Here is a 6,000-nt window from a genome sequence, read left to right as displayed (position 1 = left end):
ATATAGCCAATCCAAAAGAAGGCAAGAAAGAGAAAAAAAAGTACCATTAAGTGAGACAAGTTGAAAACACATATTAATATGATATAAATAAATCTGAATATTCCATTAATCATTCTATGTGTAACTATATTAAACTCTGATGAAAAGACAAAGATCATCAGATTGAAAAACAAAACAAAGTCCAGGTATACACTAGTTCATGCTATTCTACAGACACGTTACTGAACGACAAAGAATTTCATCAGGGCCATGTTTGCAATGTCTTGAAGATTTCCTAGTAGACGTGTCAAGTAAGCAGTCAGACATGTGAATTTCTAGCTCAGGGGATTCCCACACCGGAGATAAAAAAATGTGGGCATCATCAGCCTCTGGATAGTATTTGAACCATGCAACCGGGCAATAGGAAATAGCTATGGGTAACTAAAAACTTTAGGTTTCTTCTGATGAGCCTGTTTCCCTTTTTAAATTTTTTATTGTTTTTCAACTGTACATCTGTTTCCTCTTCATTGACCCTTAAGTCCTTATTTCAGATGCTGGACGATCTGAGGGGAAAGGATTCAGGCAGTAGCATCTGGAAGAGGTGAAGGGAAGAGAAACCCTTCAGGACTGCGCAGAAAAGAGGACATGATGCGGGGACTGGCTGTGACTAAGAAGTAATCCTGGAAAAAGGTCATGTTTCAAGCTCTTCTCTCCTTGCAGAGATAATAGGGTCCTGTAGGGTTCCATGCAGATATTCTCTATTAAATTTTAGACCATTCGAGGGCAAGAGCCGAGCCTTCTTCATTATTAAATTTTCCCTGCCACCTACATTATTAAACTTTTCCTGCCACCATTTCTATGGCACCTACACCGACCAGAATGCCTGGTTAGAGCAGGTGTTCTAAAAGTGTTTGTGGGGAGGGAAGGAAGGAAAGGTGGAAGAAAAGGTAAAAGCATTTTTCATGTCTCGAATTTTGCTGATCATATCTAGAACTGCGGTCTGCACATACTTTGCATTCAACCAATACCTGCTCAATTGATTTACAATACTCCCTATCATAAGATAATGGTTTTGATGTGAGTTCTCCAAAGTTGCCGTCTAAGCATGCAGTATTATTGATTCACTCTGTTTAATGACAAATAATTCTGACATTTTCATTTTTGGTACCTTGTGTACTTCCAGCAATTCAGATCGAAGACAGCTTGACACCAAGATTCTTAGAACACCTGGGGAAGAGAAGGTAAGGAGGCTTAGCTAGAACAAGACAGGGTCTTGTGGGCCTCAAGTGGAGTGGCAGTAGGATGCTAGAAAGTGGATCTTTTAATATAAGGGCTTTTTCCTCCAGCTTCATCCAGATGTAATTGACAAATAACACTATGTCAGTTGGAAGTGTACAGTATGATCCTTTGACATCTATATATATATATATATATATATATATATAGTAAAGTGATTATCACATTAAGGTTAAATTAACACACCCATCCCCTCACATGCTTTCTTCCTTTTTTTTTTTCATGAAAACATTTAAGGTCTGTTTTCTTAGCAAATTTCAAGTTTACAGTTCAGTGTGGCTAACTGTCATCACCAGGATGTACATTGGATACAAGATCTTATTCATCTTATAAGTGAAGGTTAGTGCTCTGACATCTCCCCATTTCTAGCTCCCAGCCCCTGGGAACCACCATTCTACTCTATTCTCTGGTTCGCCTTTTTAAGATTCTGCATATAAGTGAGGTCATGCAATATTTGTCTTTTTCTGACTTATTTCTCTTAGCACAATGCCCTCAAGTTTCATCCATGTTGATGCAAATGGCCGGATTTCCTTTGTTATGACTAAATAAACTCCGATTGTATTAAAATAAGGCTTTTTATATAAGGGCTTTAAGAGGAAGTTAAATATAGACTGCATTTGTGAAGTTCCCATTTACTTTTCATGAAAAGGACATTAGTTCTGGATTCAAAGAGTCTATTTTTTCTTTTTTTTTTTTAAGTAGCCTCCCCACCCAGCATGGAGGCCAATGTGGGCTTGAACTCATGACCCTGAGATCAAGACCTGAGCTGCGATCAAGAGTCAGATGCTTAACTGACTGAGCCACCAGGCACCCCTGGATTCAAAGAGTTTTAAACATTGATGTCTGTAGTTTGTTGGAAAATGTTTCTTCTTTTTGATCCTCTTATAGTTCATTACAAATATGGCATTTTTCGTGTTCAAATATGCCTCACAAAATGACACGATATAAAATCTTAAACACTGAGAACCACAATCTTATGTTATTGGATTGATGAGAATCAATATGGATGTGACCGTAATAGCTTTTATTAGACAGTCTGTTGTATTGGGTGAGATTTCAAAGTATGTTTATTTACAATTATTTGTACAAACAGGGAGAAGAAGATCTAGAGAACGAGGCTCATGTGTGCTTGTCAGTTAAATTGGAGAAGCAGCCTGGGGAGACTGATGTCAGAATCAGTTACTATCCTGAAGAACAGGGGCAAGTCCCTTAATCTTTCTGAGCTTTCGCTTATTCACCTGAAAAAACAGGGCTAAAGAGCTAATAAGAGCTGAGAAGCCTAGCATTTCGGAAAGCATTTGTGGCCGACTCTACTTTGCAAGGATGTTTGCAATGGTATCTCCCATCCCACAAGCTCTCCCGGCTGTGACTTCTCTGTGACACGTCTCCCAGGGAGAGGTGGGTATTGTCTTCGTCTATTCGAGCTGCTTTAACGAGTTACCATAGACCATTTTCCTTAAACAAGAAGCATTTGTTTCTTTGTTCTGGAAGCTCTTAGTCTGAGTGCTAGCATGGTCAGGATCTGGGGAGAGCCCTTGTCCGGGTTGTAGGCTACTGACTGCTCACTGTATCCTCACAAGGCAGGGAAGAAGTGAGCCAGCTCTATGGCCACCGTTCAGGACCTAAATTACCTCCCAAAGACCCCACCTTCAGACACCATCACACTGGGGATTAGATTTCAACACACAAATTTGGGAGGGGCACATGCATTCAATCCAAAACAGGGATCCTTGCATCTAGATGGCCTTGTGATTATAATGAAGATGATGCTATGTGACTTTTGATGCTAGGCCACAAATGGAGCTACTAAGACCAAAAAAAAAAAAAAAAAAAAAAAAAAAGGAGGCTTTAACATTTGGAAGCTGGCCTGGACCTCACAGCTAGGCCATCTTTCATTTTTTCTCATGTTGGACATAATCTCAAAGAGTATACTATCCTCAGACAAGATTACTCTGAGACCATGATAAAATGAGACAAGACAAGGCCAGTTCCTAATTTTATCAAAGCAGAAGCCAGGATCACTGCACCACCCACAAAATACTGACTCTCCTTCTCTCTTTGGTCAAAATGAGTGGCTGCTGCTTCTTTACCAATTGGAGTTTTAGCCCCACCATACCTGGCCCTCCATATAGATAAGATATATTGATTGAGATACCAATCAGAATCGCATCCAGTCCGACAGCATTCAACCCAGAGCAAATCCTTGCTTCCTTACATCATTCCTCAAATCATTCAACCAAAGCCCCAATCCTATAATACGTTCTTTCTAACATCCTCTTACTGAGAAAGCCAATGGTTCTCCCATGGGGTTTGCTCTCCTTTGATGCAAGGAGTAATAAATTCTACTTGTTTAACTACATGTATATTGTCGGTGGTCTTTGGCTGGAGGACATTAGCAATGTTTTGGCTTTTTTTCTCCTGGGACACTAGCTTGGGGGTGGTTGACCAGTTGCCATATAAGCAGACTAATAACCCCAAAGTCACCAGGCTGGAAGGAAGTCCAAATTAGCCCACAACAAGAGACCCCATGGAACTAAGTGAAGAAGGAGAGAGGTGGGTCAGTCCCTCACTGCTCCAGCTTACCTAATACCCGACAACCCCCCAACACCGCCACCTTCCAGCTTCAACTATCTTTTGACTGCAAATGCATGGAAGACCTTGAACCAGATGGACTGGCCCAATCCTTCCTAAATTTCTGACCCACAGAAACCATAAGAGATAATAAAGGGATTATTGTGTGAAGCCACTAAGGTTTTGGGTGATTTGATATATACAATAGATAACTGGAACAGAATTGAAAATGTCTGTGAAGTATCCGGCAGATAGTAGGTGCTCAATTAGTGGTAGCTGTTTTTTGGTACTTGTAAGAAGGCTATTATGTACAAAATCTCCCAACAACTAAATAATTATTTTTAGTGAATTTCCTTTGACAAAACCTTGTGGATCGATACCCACAGATCCACTCAATATATGTTAATCCTGATACCAAAATAATATAGACTGATCACTGATCAATAATCTTTAGTTAGGGGGATGAGCTCGCTTTGGGGGCAAAGCTAGAGTCATCCTACTATTGCTTTTTGAGGCGGATCTTCTGTTTAGAAAATACATATAACTTTGTCCTTAACTTCAGAATCCACATCAGTGGTTGACTATATTTCCTGACCTCATTTTTCTGTGTGGGTGAGATGTTGAGTCTAATACGTTTTCAATTAGGATTAACATGACCTCTGGGAAAAAATGTCTTAGTTGAATATTTTTCAAGCTGCGGAAGTAGCATATGCCTACAGTAAGAACACAAAATTAAGATATATAATATAAGGACATTTCTCTTCCCTTATCCCTCTCTGCCACCCCACCTCCCATCACTCCCATGACTTAAACAGGACCAGTAGCCTGGTATATATTCTTCTATACCTTCTTCTTCATATAAACAGAAGCAAAGGTAAACACATGCATATAGATGTGTACAGTATATATAAAGATACTTAGTTACTTAGTTGGTGGCCCTTACTAAAACAGAATCATGTTATACAACTATTCTGCAAGTCTGTAACTTGCTTCATGATACACCAGTGTATCATGATCTCTACAAGTTAGTGTAGCTACTTGTTTCCTATGGCTGCTGTAACAAATCATTACCAGTCTAGTAGCTTCAAACAGCAAAAGTTATTCTCTTACGGTTCTGGAGGTCAGAAGTTTGAAAGCAGTTTTATTGGGCTATAGATGAGGCTGAAGTGGGCAGTGCTACTTCCTCCTTGAGGCTCTGAGCTTCTCGTGGTTGTTGACTCCTTGGCTTTGAAAATGTGGTATATTTTCAAGGTGTATCCCCCCAATCTCTGCTTTTCTCAGTGTCACTTTCTCTCCCGCTGTAAATCTCTATGGGCTTTTCTCCCGTCACGACACGTGTGACTACGTTAAAGCCCACCAGATAAATCAGGATAATTTCCTCATCTCAAGATCTATCATTTAATCACATCTGCAAATCTCTTCCACTGTACTGTAGAGGCAGCTTTTAGGCAGGCTTGCTTGTGCAATGGAATGGAGAAAGGGCCCTTAGCCGGCTGAATGCACACAGGCCCATCTGAAAATATCCGTAAGCCCTAACTGACCAATGGGTTACTGACACCTGGACACAGTAACCAAACAAAGAAAATTCTGTTAAGTTCCATTCCCATACCTCCTCACCTTCCTCCTTCAAATCCAGACCCACCCACTGGCTCCTGGCAGTGTCTCCTTTGCTGTCTGACCTGTCATACCCTTCCTCCCAGCTCCCTTGCTGTGAATTCCAGAAACTTCTATCTTCTTTGTTTTGCCTCAGGTGAATCTTTTCACCGCAGGTACCATGGGCCCCCTCCCTACATTTGGGGACCCCATCCGATTGGGAGAGACACCGCATATTTAAAGGAATATTCTCATGTTCTAAAGATTAGGAACTGGATATTTTTGGGGGGTATTATTCAGCCTGCCCCAACATCTAAAGCTACCTTTTAATCTCATATTTAGGCAGAACACACACTTTCATATAATAGAGACGATATCATACATGCTGGAGTTTTTTTTGTTTTTTTGTTTTTTGTTTTCCTTGTCTGTATCCCTTAACTTCTCTCAGGTTACTTGTGTTGACATGTGTCCTACGCTTTTCTCTATGCTCACGTACCTATAGACATATTGTCAAATAAAAAACAAATCTAGGGCGCCTAGCTGCCTCAGTTGGTGGACATG

This window comes from Lutra lutra, chromosome 10 (assembly GCF_902655055.1).
Source record: "Lutra lutra chromosome 10, mLutLut1.2, whole genome shotgun sequence".
NCBI classification, from domain to species: Eukaryota; Metazoa; Chordata; class Mammalia; order Carnivora; family Mustelidae; genus Lutra; species Lutra lutra.
Note: the sequence above shows the minus strand (reverse complement) of the source record.